The sequence below is a fragment of the Ambystoma mexicanum genome, chromosome 5p, assembly GCF_040938575.1.
Source record: "Ambystoma mexicanum isolate Mex_15411 chromosome 5p, UKY_AmexF1_1, whole genome shotgun sequence".
In the NCBI taxonomy this organism is placed as follows: domain Eukaryota; kingdom Metazoa; phylum Chordata; class Amphibia; order Caudata; family Ambystomatidae; genus Ambystoma; species Ambystoma mexicanum.
The window spans coordinates 488,110,691-488,128,402 of NC_090930.1; positions in this window are offsets into that span (position 1 = coordinate 488,110,691).

Here is a 17,712-nt window from a genome sequence, read left to right on the forward strand (position 1 = left end):
TCTATGTTTAAGTTCTGTTGTTACTTTCTGAGACTAGCAACCAAACTAGCTAACGCCTTTTAATGTTCCTGTGGGGTCGCTAGTCGGCATCAAGGAATGTGGTGCACGATACATGCCTATACAATCTCTCTGAAAATAATATTTTATGGGATACATTGTGTACAAAGAACAGCATTTAAGTATCAATCCTTCAATTAATCCATGATAATAAACACAGTTCTGCAGCCCAGCACCCACGATGCGTCGAAAACAAAAAACACTATTAGCAAATATTTATAACACATTACAAAAAATACAAACTAATAAATATCTAGTTAAAATCATGAATTTATCAAAAATATAAACACACTTTACAAATTGGACATTCACAATTGACATGAACACAATCAATAAATATGCAAACTCCTACAAACAACACTGCACAAAATGACAAACACAAAACAGTGTACATGGCATATAATGTCCTCTAGGTGATCCACGTAATTCCTCACTAAATATAAGTGAGCTCTTTAATTTCTCCAGCCACCTGGAATGTTCTTTCTCATGACACCAATTTGCCAACTAGTTTAGATGTCGCAGCACTGTAATTATTGCCACCTCTTCATCAGGTCAAGTACATTTTCCTATTAAAAAATGACAAACACTCATAAGTTTGGATGCCAAACGATTTTCTTCAAAATAACAACATTGTTTTACTTACAATAGTAATTACATGGATGCCAATGTAATTATGCACCCTCCCTAAAAAAAAGGATGATACAATTGGTAACTTGCCACCACCCCTTGAGTAGTGGTCGTCAGTGTATGCACCAATATCTGGACAACAACTCATGTGATAGACCATTTCATCAGTTGCTCACGTCTGTTAGGGAAACATACATAGAAGCCATCAAACTAATGAAAACCACAAAAACAATCCAAAAGTGAAGGTTTCGCATAGAATATATGATTTGTATTACCTCAATGCATCACCATGCAATTCTTAAGGTGCACAAAACTGCTGCCTTACTTCATATCGGACAAGGGGGACCCATATTCTTAGAAACAAGCTGACGTGCATAAAACTAATTCATGGACTACACAGATGACAGGCAACCAACATTGCAACTATTCTGGTAATCGTTGCCAAAAAGTTAAACTGAATCACGTTCAGTCAGGTGAACCTGTGGTGGACTAACATCACATGCTTGTGGGATATATTCTGTCCAAGAAAAAGGAAACTACATGTTGGGCCTAAAAAGTGCTGAACTTGGAAAACACAATGGCTGACAGATAAAAAGGCAGTGTTTCACTCGCATCTGACACATCTCAGAATGTTGTCTTTAAAGAAGGAGAAATAAACTACTACTAAGTGGACCTTGCATGAAATTGTCAAAGCTATACAACAGAGGCTTACTTTATATGGAAAACATGGCATTTGCAAGCACAGAAACTGCGATTATGGAAATGTGTGCATTTTTCAGCTTGAAATTAATACATGGAGTAAAGGTTTCCCTAGCCATAGAAATGCAAACACATCATGATGGTAAAATGAACAGTGGTGGCAAGACGCAATTATATTAGAAATAAACAGAAGGCCTCATGTGCCCAAGGAAATGTAAACTTTACAAACATAAGTGTCGACATGACTTCAGGTTTCTATTTCCTGAGAAGGGCTCAGTTTCTATTCAGAACACTCAAGCAGTAGCCAAGAAGGAAGGTATGAGGGGCTGCTCCTACTATAAGCAACAGATTACACATTAGCCTTGGGAGAAGGCTGATAACTTTACATCAGCCAAAAGTCAACAATGGAGTAGATGCTCTGTTCAGAGGGGAAACAAACCCTTAAACAAGAACTTAAACTTAGTTTGCTGGCCAGAATCGTATGTCTGTAGTAATGTTGCTATAGATTTATAGGGAAAAGCATATTTTGAAAATGTTCATGAGATACATATGTTGCAGAAACATAGCTTTACTATAATTTTAAAGCTTATCCAAAGCCATCAAAATTCAACCTTGTGAATTCAAGCTACAACCTAAAATGTGTTCCTGGCTCCCCATAAAATATCCCAGAATCGGATGTAGGAAGGTGCTAGCTTATTAAATCAGATATCAGCTGAGAGCATTTTGGTTAATAACTGTTTCAATTGTTGGGTAAATTGCTAAAAATTGCCATTTGGACGTATTACCACGTGCTGAAATGGGACATAGTTTGTCAAATCTGGCATGTTGAGAGGAAGCTAGAAATATATAAATATTGTTAGGTTTAGGTGTAAAATACAAGTTTTTGCCATATAGGACTTTTCCAGTGCAAACATTGACAGGAGTAAAATAAAAACCCCAGTGGGTGGATTCATCCCTCCCATAGTTTAAGTTTCATAACTCCAGGAGTTAAAGTTTGAAATTAACAAAACCACTCCCAAGTGTGTTTAAGAAATATATTCATTTAAAGTAAGTGCTTATTCCAAATTTCATTCCCAACCACAAAACTCCCTCAAGGAAAGGGTTCTTGGAAAAAAACACAATTCCTAATTGTTCACCATTCCTCAGTCCTACCCTTAAAGCATAGGGGTGATAAATGTACACTGAATGCCAATATTTTTATTTTTGTTGGTGCTGAGGCAGAAAGGTGTCTTGCTAAATTAAATCTCGTGAAGTCCCTAATTGAAATGTTCACTCTCAAGAGTGAGACAGTGACTCATGGTAGAAGAGATTCTGCATTGAATAGAACATTTCTATTTTAAAAATAAATAGGGGCAAAGGAAGAAGGACTCCATACATCTAAAAAGGGTGTAATCCAAGTCTGTTGTGCTTTCAAATTGCTAGCATAGAGATTATAGATAAAGAGCACTGCATGTGTGAAATTGTTTGTACCTGTAGGAAAATGTGCATGTTATTCAAAGCTAGCTTCATCATAATCTTGTAATGTTCCAAAGGACTGCATCGTGGTTGACATTCAGGGATTTTGTTTGTGATAAAAGTTTGAAATGTTCATTTGACCTGTATGGGAGGGGGAGTGACCCCTGACCGGCCCATAGAGTCAGAGCTCACCCTTGAGTACTTTAAGACGAGATAACTGCACCTTGAGGTGTATGGGGTGCTGGATTCTCTTACTCCAACACCAATTAATAAAGACAACTCAATGGTTTGGCAAAGGGGAGTCCGTTTAATGGCAAGTACAAAAAACGGAGAAACATGGAAATCAACAATGATGCGATGGCCCGTCTCGCTTCTACTCCCCACGATCTTCATTCAAACAGTAACAGTTAAACCCACAAATCGTCATCATTGACGTGAAACACTCAAAAGTTTGTCATGCAATTCTATTGGTTGGAAAAGGTAACTTAAATATAGGTGCTATATCTGTATTTGGTAATGGAGTGTGAAGATTGGATAACTCTTATCGGATGGGCGTCTTCACCCTTCCCTCCAACATTACTCATGCAAACGTCACTAAAAGTACGACGTCTCATTGGTTCTACTATCTATAGGACCCTAGATTATTTGGTCCATTTTGATTGGGTTGACTTCAACCCCAGGCATAAATTTCCACTTTAATTAGCAGCATGCAGAATGGTCACCCAGATGCAGGATGCCCCACGATTCACCCTGCCTCCCTTCCATCAATCAGTACTTTAGCGCTATGTGTCAATTAGTTGGCTGCGGTCGGCCCCCGAAACTGTAGCTTCTTGTCAGGAAAACTTATGGTATCTTCTGCTTTTGGGTGACATCAGACGTTGGTACCTCTTCGCGCTTGGCTGGTCACATGTTAGTACACTGTGAATTTTCTTCGTTTTCCTTGTATTTGTGCATTTAATTCTCATTCTCGGCCGCCACCTGCCTGGGCCTCCCTAACTCGACCTTCAAGGGGCAGGCTGCTCTGCTCTTAAGTTTAGTTTCTCCGAAGTTACTGTCTGCCTCCCTCTCTTGGTTTGACCTTGATTTCCCAGGCACGGCCTGCTCCTTGCTGAGTTTCTATTCCGCCGTCTCTCTTCTTGTTTTAGCTGGAATAAGAATCCTGGCCTGTTTGACCCTTAGTAACCTGGGTTAATTCTGCTTTTGTATAAAGTGGACTTGCACTTATATAATGTGCTTCGTGGAGGTAGATATATAGTTGGCGCTTGCTGCTCTATCCTTCTACTAAGCATAGCAAGCTGCACTGTTTTCTTAGCTCTTGTGTCACAAGCATATATAGAGGCATTAGCTGGTTGAATATTTTCACCCTGCGTTACAGTTTAAATTTCTATCTGTTTCAACATCGTCTCTTCTTCTAAGTTCATTACATCTGTATTCATATAATTTCGTCTTTGTGCGTCATCTTTTGGTTGTCGTTTCGTTCATCTGTATGTCTGTCCGGGCCCTTGTGTCGTCACCAATCGTCTTCAATGAAGGCCTTTTGAGTTTCTTCTGGGACAGTGTTTAAGCAATCTTAATTTCGTGTCATTTGCTGGTATGGTTGTCTCAATGGATACCTTACAGCCCATGCTTGTCTGGTTATTGGTACATCAATAGGTATTGCTCTTCTGATGGGCACTGGGCAGAACCCTAGTACGGCTCTCAGCTGGTTTACTTGCTCATCATACATCACATATCTCGGTGTGAATGTTCCTGGTACTTCAAAATGGGCGCTTGGAGTGCAGGCCATATTTGGGACCTCCTCTACACTCCCCCCTCTGGTTGGTTCATCGACCACTTCCGCTTCTTCCTTGGTATTCATCTTACTTGGTTCTTCTGTATCCATTTCTTCTTCGTCTTCTGGGTTTGTACATGATGGTGTGACGGAGTGACTCTTTGGTGTCCATATTTTTATCACTCCTTTCAGGCTTCCTGCTGTCTTCACATGTTCGTCTTTATTCCATGTCATTAACTGACATTGTCCATTTGGGCTACAGTAGATCCATTTTCCTTCGTAATTCCTGCGTTTCCTGGGATACAGAAACTTTGTTCCTTCTGGTGCGTACTTGCTGGCCTTCACAAAGTCTCTTATTTCATCATCAGTCAGGTCTCTGGGCTTCCATCCTGGTTTGACATCGATCATGATCTTCATCCCTATGGCTTTCTTTGCAGTTTACTGGCATTGCGAGATTATTATCTTGATAACAAAAAATCCTAGTAGTATCATCAATAGCAGGGATCCCAGAAACTTGAATATGTCTGCCATCCATTGTGGGACCCACAAAAACAGTGATCCAAACCAGCTGTCATCATCAACTTCGTCGGTTTCATTGATCATCTGGTTCTGTAGGTTTGTCAGCATACCTATGGCTTCTGTTAAAGTTCCCTTTTCCTCATCGTGAGAAGGTATAAATGTGCAACATGATTCTCCGATTTTTGCACAAACACCTCCATCCATCGCTATGATCATGTCAAGTACATATCTGTTCTGGAGATTCATCAGTCGGATTGCTCTTAACTCTTCCTTGATTGCATTGAATCCTTTTATCGTTGAGTTGATGTTTTGCAGCAACTCCCATCTGGTTATCTGTAACCATTTAGTATTTGCTCCAACTTGGAATCTAGGCATGAGGATTGTCGCGAACACTGATGAGGTGAGGCTGAACAGCCTGTGTTCATATGGGATTGCATGAAATGCTTCTTCTGATTTGGCAGGGAAGTAATTCTCTCTCTTCATTCGGGATACCAGCTCCAGAGATCTCCTTTTCCTCAGGTGAGCATCTGCTTTCAGGAAACTGTCAGTATTCGGGTCACCTTTCGGGATCACTAGTGCTGGAACGTGGACATTCACTATTGTGCATATGCCTCCACAGTTTTTCGGCAGTCTTATGTATACTTTGGATCCGCATGCCAGATAATGATCCATAATTACTGCAGTCCCATGCGTCATTCCTGGAGCCTCAAAAATCTATCAGCAGTTCTGATTCTCTCCCATCTTCCTCATGCCATTGTTCCTGAAGCACAATTTTGGCCTTTCCAGTGGCACTATCTGCAGGGGTCCTCCTCTGTCTTTGACCCATGTCAGTAATCTTGTGAGTTTCGGCCATGAAGATTTGCACAGCCTCTGTGAGTTTTCTATCGATTCTTTACAGGCTCCCAGGACCATCCATGCTCGGCAGATCTCCACTCCTTCTTCCCATCCGTTTGGTGAAAGCACTGTTACCCAAATCTGCATTTGGCCTCTGTTCTTCCAAAGTTGAGCCTCTTCTGGAGATTTTCCTTGGACGTTCAGTTTCGCGTTTACTTCCCATCTTGTTCCTGCTCCTTTATCTTGAGGCTTTTCGTAGCTGATCGCGTGCTTTCCTAGTATAAACTCTAATACTCTTCTTAATGTCCTGAACATAATCATCTTCATCGGGGTAATCTGTTTCAGTTGCCCATATCAATGAGGCATCCTTCCCCATGAACTGGCCTCTGGTGTTGCACATTGCTACATGTGACAGACAATGTGCTGTTGGGACATCAATTGCTACAGCCACGAAGATCTTGGATTTCCCCATGCTGTACGGTAGAAGTGCACAAACGAAGCATTCTCCTTCTAAAGTTCGCCTTCCAACTTCTTTCATGTGCTCGTACCAAATGTTGTTCCCTAGATGTGCTGTACTGTCCAGGTAGTCGTTCAGTTCATTGTTATCTTCATGTAGGCTTCTTTTGATTCTTAGTGTCTTCCTGTTGTTTGCTATAACAACACCCCTAAATGCATCTGTATGGCTTTTTCTTGCTGGAGGACTCTCAGGTATTTTGGTCCACGGTGCAGGTCTCTTTATCTGCATGAATGGGATAGGTGGAGGTTTTGCAGTCCTCTCCTTCTCTTGCATCCTTTCCCTGCCATTTATAAGTGCCTTTATTAACCACCAGCCTGTCGCTGGCCCAGTGTATGGCTGTATCGTAGGCCTGGTACTTGTCCCTTGTGTTGGACTATGCATGCTAGATAGTACAGCCTCTGTTTTCCTGTTCTTCAGTTCCTCTTGTTGTTTACTCGCTCTAGTCAGGTGTGGAAATAGAACGTCTACTAACATTTGTGTTCTTGCGGAAAGTCTTTCTGCGGCCGCTTCTGGTTTCTTTAGGGCTTCTGACAGGACTGCTTCGGTTGGCTCTCCTCTTACTTCGTCTGTTTTTTTTCACTGTCTCCTGTGAAAGCTTTTTTGGTAAGCAGTCTAATCCTCTCTGCTGCTTTCGTTTGAGGTTCTGTGGTTCTTGCCATCTGGCCTGGTTTGTGTGCATTCAGTGTGTTTGTGCGTGTAGTTGTCAGCGCTATGTTTTCATTCATCCCATGCTGACCCTGTCTCCAGCTTTTCTCTTCATTCGTTACCTCAAGTGTGTGTGTGTATCACTGCTAATTAAATTCATTTCCAGTTCCAGTTAATTTACTTTACCATCAGACTTTCTCGGGACTGGATTAGACTAACACTTTGGGGAGCCACTTTTACTGTGCATGTTCACAGTATGTGAGCTCCCAGTCCACTCCTCTAATCTGCTTCAGTCCGGAGGACATGTTGGACACTGGGCAGTGTGGAGAAATAGGAAAAATGACAACAAATATAACAAATAGGGTTCTTGACTCTGCTCCCTCGATCTGTCCCTCGTAGGAAAGTTTCTTCAGAATCACCTAAGAAGTCGATGGACACTAGTGTTTTTAATTTGCGCTACGATGGCACGCAAGAGCATGTTGAGCTGTGCATTCTTCACTGGATCTCAGAGGAATGTAAGTACGTCAACGTTGGTTGGTCTTCCCACTAGCCGTGGAAAGTTCTCAATGAGGTGAAAGAAGACGTGGTATGCAAATCTACTGTCTTCCGGTGATAGGGACATGTGTCCTATCTTGCTGGGTTCAGGATTATAGGTTCTTTCCTTGACGTGAACAATGTTTGCACTGTCCGGTCGCGTGGAGTGCAACCAAGATGTTAATTTTATTTAACAGCTGGCTCAAATGTTCAGTGTTTGCTGGATCTCGAAGAAAGGTCAGCGTGTCTGTGGTTCTTCCGACAATAGATGGACACTCTTCAATTATGGGAAAGAAAAGTGCATTGATGAGTTCATCTAGTATCACCTGTGGTGGAAGCATTTATGTCCTTATCATTGTACTCCGGGAGTATGATGAAGGCTTCCACAATGACAGTAAGAAGGTGTCTGATTACTTTTTCGTTCTCAGGATCTTGTAGAAAGTCTGTGACACTGGTGACCTTCCCTACCAGTGAGGGGTATGATACCAATACCAAGTGGAAGTATGTAACCATGTCCTTTAGGATGTCTCTACTGGGGGACACCATAAGTGCTGCCAAACAGAGTCTCGGTACAGGATGAATCAGGATACTGTATTTGCTTCCAATGTGAAATATGTCAAGTATGTTATAGTCTCGTTCTCATCAAGGCTTAAGTGTGACTTGGTTCAAAAGTTTGTGTCAACAAAACGTGTTGTGGCTTATGTATGCAATTTTCTTCTTCACCCTGCAACTAGGATGCACAGGGTGTCTGTTTTTTATGTCCTTATCCCCTTTTTTGCTTAGAGGAAATGTCCAAATTAAGCCACAACTTGTAAAGGTTCTTTGTCTTTTCTTTGCTGCTCATGCATCTTTCTTCCTCGTCATGGACCTTGTCTGCATGTGCTGTGGTTCTTCCCCATTGTCTGTAGTCTCTTCGCAGTGGGGTGCAGGCAGTGGGCTTTCTCCGATACAGGGCTTAATATCATTTAGAAAAATTCATGCTCTCCTGCCCTTTAGCTTCACAGCTGATGGAGTGCAGTCCTCCATGATGAAAGGACCATTGAATCTTGGCCCGTCCCACCTTTTCCTCGTGTGATTCTTCACCAGCACAGTATCTCCAGGGAAGACGAGTGGAACACGTAGACCTTGAGCTGAGTCTGTTGCAACATCTCCTTCTGCGTTCTATGCTGCACTGCACCCTTTTCATCATCGTTGTAGCTGGTCTCAAATTACAGTAAGGCTGGATGTCAAGCAGTTCAAGTACTTTTGCATTTCGGATCCTAGGACCTCTCTGGTTGGCTGGGCATCACATCTAGCTCTGTCTCGGGGTGTCAGGGGAGTGCGCATTCGTCTTCCTGTGACTCTCGTGTGATGTAAGATGATGGTCGGAGCCGGGTTGGTTCTGAATAGCATACAATGCCAATGGAAGGCAGTGGAACCATCCCCTCTTTAGAGTAAGCTTCAACTTGGCTATCCTTTCCTTTAACAAGCCGTTGAGCCTCTCACAAACCCCATTGCCTTCTGGATGATACGCCAACGAGAACTTGTGCTTTATACCAAGAAACAAGCTAATCTGTTCAAAGACTGCATTGACAAAATGAGCCCCATTATCTGATCTTAATACTTCACACACCCCCCCACCTAGGGAACACTTCCCTCACTAGGATTTTGGCCGCACAGGTAGAGTGGGGGTGTGTACATGGACCTGCTTCTATCCATCTAGAGAATGCACACACCACAACAATTAAGTATCTGTAACCGTTACACACTTGAATCATGTCGACATAATCGACATGTAAGTGCTGAAAGGGCCCATTTGGCCTGGGGATGACTCCTCATTACTTTTAATGTGTGCCCAGCGGTCAATTGCTGGCAGACTATGCAGTTCACCATAAAGAATGCAACATGCTCAGCTAAATTCAGTATGAACCAGTCTTCCGCGAGCGTTGTTGCTAGATACTCCTTTGTCATATGTATCGGGTAATGTAATTGCTCCAACGCTACTTTTAGTAGGGCTACAGGCATTATTGGTTCACCACTGCTGTCTTGCCGCTACAAGCTGTCAGAGGGGTTTAAAGAACACCCTAAAGGTTTCCACAGGTTTTTCTCTTCCTGCGGTGCCTCCCCTTGAAGCTCCATTAGTTGCATTTGCCCAAGATTGTTGTAGGCTTCAGGTGTGGTTCATGCGACCATCATCCTTCCACTTCCATTACCGTCTTACTTTTGGAGGCCATAATCTTGGTTTCAGTGTCTGCTGCGTGATTTCCGCGTGAGACAAAATCTATCCCTTTCGTGTCGCCGGCGCATTTCACGACTGCTATGCCCACTGGGAGCTGTAGTACCTTAATCAGCCTGTCCAATAAAGCGGTATGCTGTACTGGTGTGCCGTATGCTCGGAGGTAGCTCCTCCTCTTCCAGCACGCTAAGCCCACGCGCACTGTTGACGTCACATAGGCAGAGTCACTGTGCACCGTTACTTCCTGGTCTGCGTGATTCTCAATGGCAAGTATCAATGCCAATAATTCTGCAGCCTGTGCTGAGTAGTGAGATGGTAATCACGCACTAACAAGTACTCGAAATTCTCCATTTGCTATGTATTTCATCAAAGCAACGCCTGTGTATCTTTGTCCGTCACTTTGATCGATCTTCGAAGATCCGTCAATAAAGACGATCTCTCCTCCTGCCAAGGAATTTTATTTTACCCTAGGGATTTTATCATAGTATTCTTCATAATTCGTGCAGTCATGTATCGGCTCTCCTTCAGTGACTGGCTCTGTTGTAAACATAGCTGGGTTCACTATTTTACATCAGACTATTTTAATGGATGGATTTGATATGATCATTTCATATGCAGGAGCTCTCTGCAATGTCAATGTGGCCTTAGGTTTCTCTAGAATGGCAAATAATGAGTGCTCGACGTATAACCTCATGGAACATCCCATTACAATGGTTGTCGCTTTCTCTATGGCGAACGCTGCAGCAGCTAAACTTTGTTCGCATGGGAATTAACCTTTAATTACTGGGTCCAGGTTCCCACTGTAATATGCTAAGGGCTTGTACCCCAACAAAGTTCTTTGAGCGAGCACTGCCGTCATAACGTTACCATCTGTGTGCAAAAACAGGTAGAATTCCTCTGCATCATCAGGAATTCCGAGAACTGGAGCCGTACAAATCACTCTCTTGAGTTCAGCAAACCCTTTTTCCATCGCCTCAGACCATTCAATCTTTTCCTTTGTCACCTCGGCCTTCTTTAGGGCCTGAAGTAAAGGCTTAGTATACGAGCTGTAATCAAAAACCATGCCCTAACATAGTTGCACAGGCCTAGAAAGCTCTGCATTTGCTTTATTGTGTGAGGCTTACCCGTGTTCAATATTGCTTCATCCCTTTCTGGGGTCACCTTCTTCCCTTCATGAGAGATCAGTTGGCCTATGTACAGCACTTCCTGTTGATAGTATTGTAGCTTTTCCTTGTCAACCTTATATCCTTTCTCAGCCAGTATAGCCAGTAGCTGAACAGAATCGTGCCTGCACTGCTCTTCTGTGATGCTTCAGATAAGGATGTCATCCACATACTTTAAGACGACACTGTCTAATGCAATATTGCTTAGGTCCATCTGCACGACTCTGTTGAAAATAGACGGAGACTCACAGTAGCCCTGTGGCAGCCTCGTGCTTTTCAGATGCATTTGTCTGAACGTGAATGATGTCAGATCTTGTAAGTCACGGTGCAACGGAATTGAGAAAAAAGCATTTTTCAAGTCAATCACCGTGAAATATTTTGCGTCGATGGGTATATTACATAGAATTGTAGATGGGTTAGGGACTAAAAGGAACTTGGCCTCAACAATATTGTTTATTGCTCGTAAATCCTGGATTAAATGCCAAGACCCTCCCTTTGATTTCTTGACAGGATAAACTGCCGTATTACATGGTGACTCTGACGTCACTAAGATGCCCTGGTCCATCATGGCAGAAATTGTCTTAAAAATCCCTTTGTCTGCCTCTCTGGACATGAGATATTGTCGGACTCTCTGCAAAATTGCTCCTGGCTTTAGTTTAATGTTCACTTCTCCCACCCCCTTCAAGAGGCCTATGTCATAGGGCCCTGTAGGTCATACTGAGACAGGCACTTTAGCCATATCCTCATCAAAATATTCCGGACGCTTCAGCACCAACATCATTCTCTGAGGCACTTCTCTTTTGATCATTTTTGCCCAAAAGATGAGACTCACTTACACCCTTGTCACTTGCGTGTCTGATAGTTCCTCAAACAGATCGTCATCGGTGACGTCAGTCACTCGATATCCTTCCTCGATGGCGATAATTGCACACCATTGTCTGCCTTCATCATCGTATCCGTCGACCAATGCTACTTTCCCTCGGACTGCTGCAGCGTGTATCATCAAGGGAAATACTTGTCCCTCCTCTTCATGCATAAGTATTCTTGGTCTGAATAAAAACTCATCATGGGTTCTCATGTTTCTATCTGCGAGGCCTGGCAATCCCGCCATAAGCAAAGGCATTCCATATGCGAACATTTCTGGCTCTAATGGTATGGCCCTCATGGCTATGTGTTCTGAGTATGCTCTAATCATTTTGCATTCATTCGAATAATGCATTCCTGGAGTGGAGCATTCTATGCTCTCCTCCGTGAACAAAATCGTCATGTTCAATTTTGTCATTAAGTCTCGACCCAAAATGTTTACTGGGGTCTGACGTCAATACAATAAGGGTACATTCATTTCGCACTCTCCTATAGAGACTGGGAATGCGTCTGTAAAGGGAACTCGACTGTGAGCTCCTGTAAAACTCTGAGTATCTATGGCCTCGCCGGACAAGGAAAACTTGCCTTCTCGTATGCACGAGCGTGTTGCACCTGTGTCCACTAAAAAGGAATATTCTTTACACCCTATAACACATTCACACTAGGGTCCCTATGAGGGTCTGGTGTCACTGATAGGATAGAGCACATCAGGGTTCTCAGTGAGCTGTCCTAGTTTATATATAGGTTTGGTCCACTGTGCACTTGCGGATTTTACCCATTCCCAGTGTTGCTTCCCCTTTCAGAGTTCTGCGTCTGTGGCAGTTGTGGTGGTGTTTGTTGGGATTGTCTTTGTGGAAAATTCCCCATATTCTGTGGTCGTGCCCCTTGCTGCACTCCTTGCGCTTGCTGCTGCACCGTGTGATTCGGTGCAACGCCCTGTTGTAAGACTGCGGTTGGATTTGCCGTGCCTGCTCCCATTCCTTGGCCATTCTGCACCATGCCTTGACTTCAGCACATGCGCGCCAAGTGCCCTGTCATTCCACACAGCCAACATACTGGTGGTGGTCTGATTATTTGTCCATTTGATATATCTGGATTACACATTTTGAAAGTCTCCTTGATCCTACGTTACCCTGGTTATTCTGTTGCGGGTTAACCACCTGCTGAATGTTTTGATCAGCTGCGTTAGTTAGCATAGCCCCTTCAAGAGCATACTTCGATAATTTATTTTGCACCAGCTTTGCTTCCTCACCCTTTCGAGTCACCTCTTTTTTCCGATTCTTTTCTTGCAACAGTCTACAGTAATGAGCGATAGTCAATTGTATTTCAGCCCAAGGTTTATCCTCAACTCGTACCAATTTCTTGAGCTGTTTCTGCACTGGTTCTGGCAACCCTCGGCACAATATGTGTTAAAACACAGATATTGATTTTGTCCAAGATTCATGCGTTTCGGGCACCCACGCGTCTTGAAAATTCTGGATATAAATTAACGGATCTTTCTACTCCTTCATTTTTTTCGAGTCATTATAGCTCCCATATCGGAAGTGTCTGGGTAAAGCACTCGTAGCACTTTCCATACTGCTGCTCGGCAGTTGTTGAATGGCGCTCCATCATGTGCAGTGTTAATTGTGGTTACACCAGGGTACCCTACCCGTGTCCACACATCGTCTGCTCTCTCACCAAGTATGGCCATCAGGAGACCTTTGATGTCCCCTATAGCTAGTGTGTTTCCCCCTGTCATTTTTTCTAACTCATGTATCCGCTTTCCTGCTCCCAATGTCAGCATTGGAAGTTTGTTTTTTAGGTTTTCTCGATCCATGTGTGGCCATGGAATATATTGTGGTCTTGCTCCCCCCTTTTCTAGTAGCAGAAATTGGAATGTGCAGCCTTCTTTCTCTTGTCTCATAGCTCTCCTGTCTATCGCAGGGGTAAAGAACCATTTTGTGGCCACAGCATAAACATCGTGTGGGCGGTACCCTTAACCCACTCTGTGCAATATTTCTTAAGCTTGGGTGCGTGTTTCGGCAGTTGCTTACATAGGTGTGCTATTGGAGTAATGTCTTCCATGCTTAAATATGTTCTCTTTCCTCTTATACAACACTTTTCAATGCTTTCATGCAACTTTAACACTCCCAACAATATGAGCGAGCACAAAACACTGCAAGCTCCAATCCAATTTTTTCCGCCAAAATCTTTTATATAATTAATTTACTCAAAAACATCGATTCGTGTGCGATTCCGTCTTAACTATCGAATTGCGTAAAGTCTTAATCAGTGGTTCTCCAAAGAAAAAAAAACATTCTTTCACATGTGACGGCACAACAGAACATGTAAGACAGACACTTAACAGACTAGACAGACACCAGCTGGACACAAATATCTCTCCCTCTAATCATTACCCCTACATGGAGTTTAAACGAACCCCGTTCACAACGTCTTTAAATGTGGTGGTAGCCTAGTCTTTCCCTATTTTGTGGAACTCTGAGTTCACGTTTCTTCTGACCGCTATATTAAAGCGCAGGAATAAGGCATATCCTCTCTCTTCTCAGGTGTCCGCCCTGGTATCCTCTCACTTCTCAGGTGTCCGCCCTGGTATTCTCTTACTTATTTAGTTATTCTCGAGTCATTATCCCCTTATATATAAACAGTCTACTTCTGACTTTTTCCACCTCCCGTCATTACCTTTTCCCTTTACTTGTTCTAAGGCGTACGAAATTTGTCAAAGCACTCAATTTTTAGCTTCACTCACCATTCGCATCGTTCCTCTCTGGATCCTCGGGATCACCGCCTCCGTTACCGCCTCCTTCAGAGTTTTGTCTGATCAGTGCCCGTAGGAAAGGGAAAGGGAAGGGAAAGGTTTTTTAAAACGGGTCCCTTCAGGCCCCACTGCAGTTTTGGATCAATTACACTACCATTGTCCATGGGAAGCTTTACAGTCTACTCAGCCGAATGGCAAAGGACTTGTGATATTGCCGAAGACCTAGAGTTACTTTGTGTTGACGGTCAATAGGTATCTCATCAATAATCAATAATCAATAATCGATGGTTTCCAACCATCCTCTGCTACCAAGTGTACAGGAGGGGGAGTGCCCCTTAAGGTGGATGGGGTGCGGGATTTGCTTACTCAAACACCAATCAATAAAGACAACTCAATGGTTTGGCAAAGGGGAGTCCGTTTAATGACAAGTACAAAAAACGGGGAAACATGGAGATCAACAATGATGCGATGGCCCATCCCGCTTCAACTCCCCACGATCTTCATTCAAACAGTAACAGTTATACCCAAAAATCATCATCATTGACGTGTAACACTAAAAAGTTTGTCATGCAATTCTATTGGTTGGAAAAGGTAACTTAAATATAGGTACTGTATCTGTATATGGTAATGGAGTGTGAGGATTGGATAACTCTTATTGGGTGGGCATCTAGGCCGTTTCCTCTAACATTACTCATGCAAATGTCACTAAAAGTACGACGTCTCATTGGTTCTACTATCTATAGGACCCTAGATTATTTGGTCCATTGTGATTGGGTTGTCTTCAACCCCAGGCATAAATCTCCACTTTAATTAGCAGCATGCAGAATGGTCACCCAGATGCAGGATGCCCCACAATTCACCCAGCCTCCCTTACATCAATCAGTACTTTAGCGCTATGTGTCAATTAGTTGGCTGTGGTTGGCCTCGAAACTATAGCTTCTTGTCCGGAAAAGTTATAGTATCTTCTGCTTTTGGGTGACAACAGAAGTTGGTACCTCTTCGCGCTTGGCTGGTGTTAGTACACCGTGAATTTTCTTCGTTTTCCTTCTATTTGTGCATTTAATTCTCATTCTTGGCCACCACCTGCCTGGGCCTCCCTATCTCGACCTTCACGGGGCAGGCTGCTCTGTTCTTAAGTTTAGTTTCTCCGAGGTTACTGTCTGCCTCCCTCTCTGGGTTTGACCTTAATTTCCCAGGCACGGCCTGCTCCTTGCTGAGTTTCTATTCCGCCGTCTCTCTTCTTGTTTTAGCTGGAATAAGAATCCTGGCCTGTTTGACCCTTAGTAACCTGGGTTAATTCTGCTTTTGTATAAAGTGAACTCCCACTTATATAGTGTGCTTTGTTGAAGTAGATATATAGTTGGCGCTTGCCGCTCTATTCTTCTACTAAGCATAGCAAACCGCACTGTTTTCTTAGCTTCTTGCGTTACGAGCATATGTACAGTCGTTAGCTGTTTGAATATTTTCATCCTGTGTTACAGTTTACATTTCTATCAGTTTCAACATCGTCTCTTCTTCTAAGTTCATTGCATCCTTATTCATATCATTTCGTCTTTGTGTGTTATCTTTTGGTTGTCGTTTTGTTCATCTGTACTTCTGTCCGGGCCATTGTGTCATCACCATTCATCTTCAATTAAGGCCTTTTGAGTTTCTTCTGGGACAGTGTTTAAGCAATCTTAATTTCGTGTCATTTGCTGGTATGGTTGTCTCCATGGATACCTCACTGCCCATGGTTGTCTGGTCATTGGTACTTAAATAGGTATTGCTCTTCTGATCGGCACTGGGCAGAGCCCTAGTGCGGTTCTCTGCTGGTTTATTTGCTCATCATACTTCACATATCTCGGTGTGAACGTTTCTGGTACTTCAAAATGGGCGCCTGGAGTGCAGGCCATATTTGGGACCTCCTCTACAGACCTGTATTCTATTTACTGGAGACTGGAAAGCAGAAACGCTCATATGGTGTAATCTCAGCTCTTTTGTTATTGTTTATCCCCCAAAAGGGGAATTATTTGTATTGAATCTTTGTTTTGGTGCCACGTAGAATGTGATGTGTCATATGAAGTAGTGTAAATATAAGATTTTCCATATTAATTAATACAAACATATTATTTCTATAGACCGGCCTGGTTCTTGGCTTAACTTTGCTAAAGGGGGAGGAATTCATTGGTTCTAGATGAGCCATAGAAAGGGCTGAATAGAATATCCAAGGTCTATTTATGTGGCGCTGTTGACTGGGGGGAAGTACTCTCCACATTGCCAGTGATGCCATAAATGTATTGCACAAATAGGGGCTTGTAGCCCGGATCTAGCTGGCTATTTTTGATTCATGACAAGTGCAATGTTGACAGGCTATTCATTCTAGTGTAAATGCATTGATGTGGATATAAGGTTGTTGATGCATTGTTTAGGGGGTACTGTTGCTTGAACACTGAGATTCAGGGAGGTGTACAGAAGTGAGAGATCATGCAGAGTGATGGAAAAGTAATCTGATTTGGTATTGACTGTTGAAATCCGGCAGGAATAAATTGTGAGGGTTTTGCTCTTGTGCAGAGAGAGTGTCTTAGGTTGCAAAAAGCCACTTTAAAAGTCAGTGCCATTGAACTGGATGAGGCCAGGAAACATCTCTGAGCTAAGTTATTTATTTGAGGAATTGAGAATGGCCCGAGAATGAAGCAGTGGGAGTTTGCAAACTAGAATGATGCAAAGGATTAGTAGGTACTGATATTTCGCAGAATAATGGTATGTTACATCAAGCTTTAACAGAGATGTACATGGCCAAAGATATACATGAAGAACAAATCAAATGACCCATTTTACGGCACAATTATATTTCCATTTGCAATTAGTTGAAGAGCCAGTATCCTGAGTCGGACTGGAGACCTGGAAAAGGCCCAGAAATCACTTCAGCAATTAGAGGATAAGTTACAGCAAAGTCAGATTTTAGAGCTCAAGTATGAACCCTTCGGGGCGTGGCTTGGCGGCCATGCGAGCGTGAGCTAGTCTTGGAGAGCTCCCACTCGATCCGGAGACAGATCCTGAAAAAGGCCATAAACA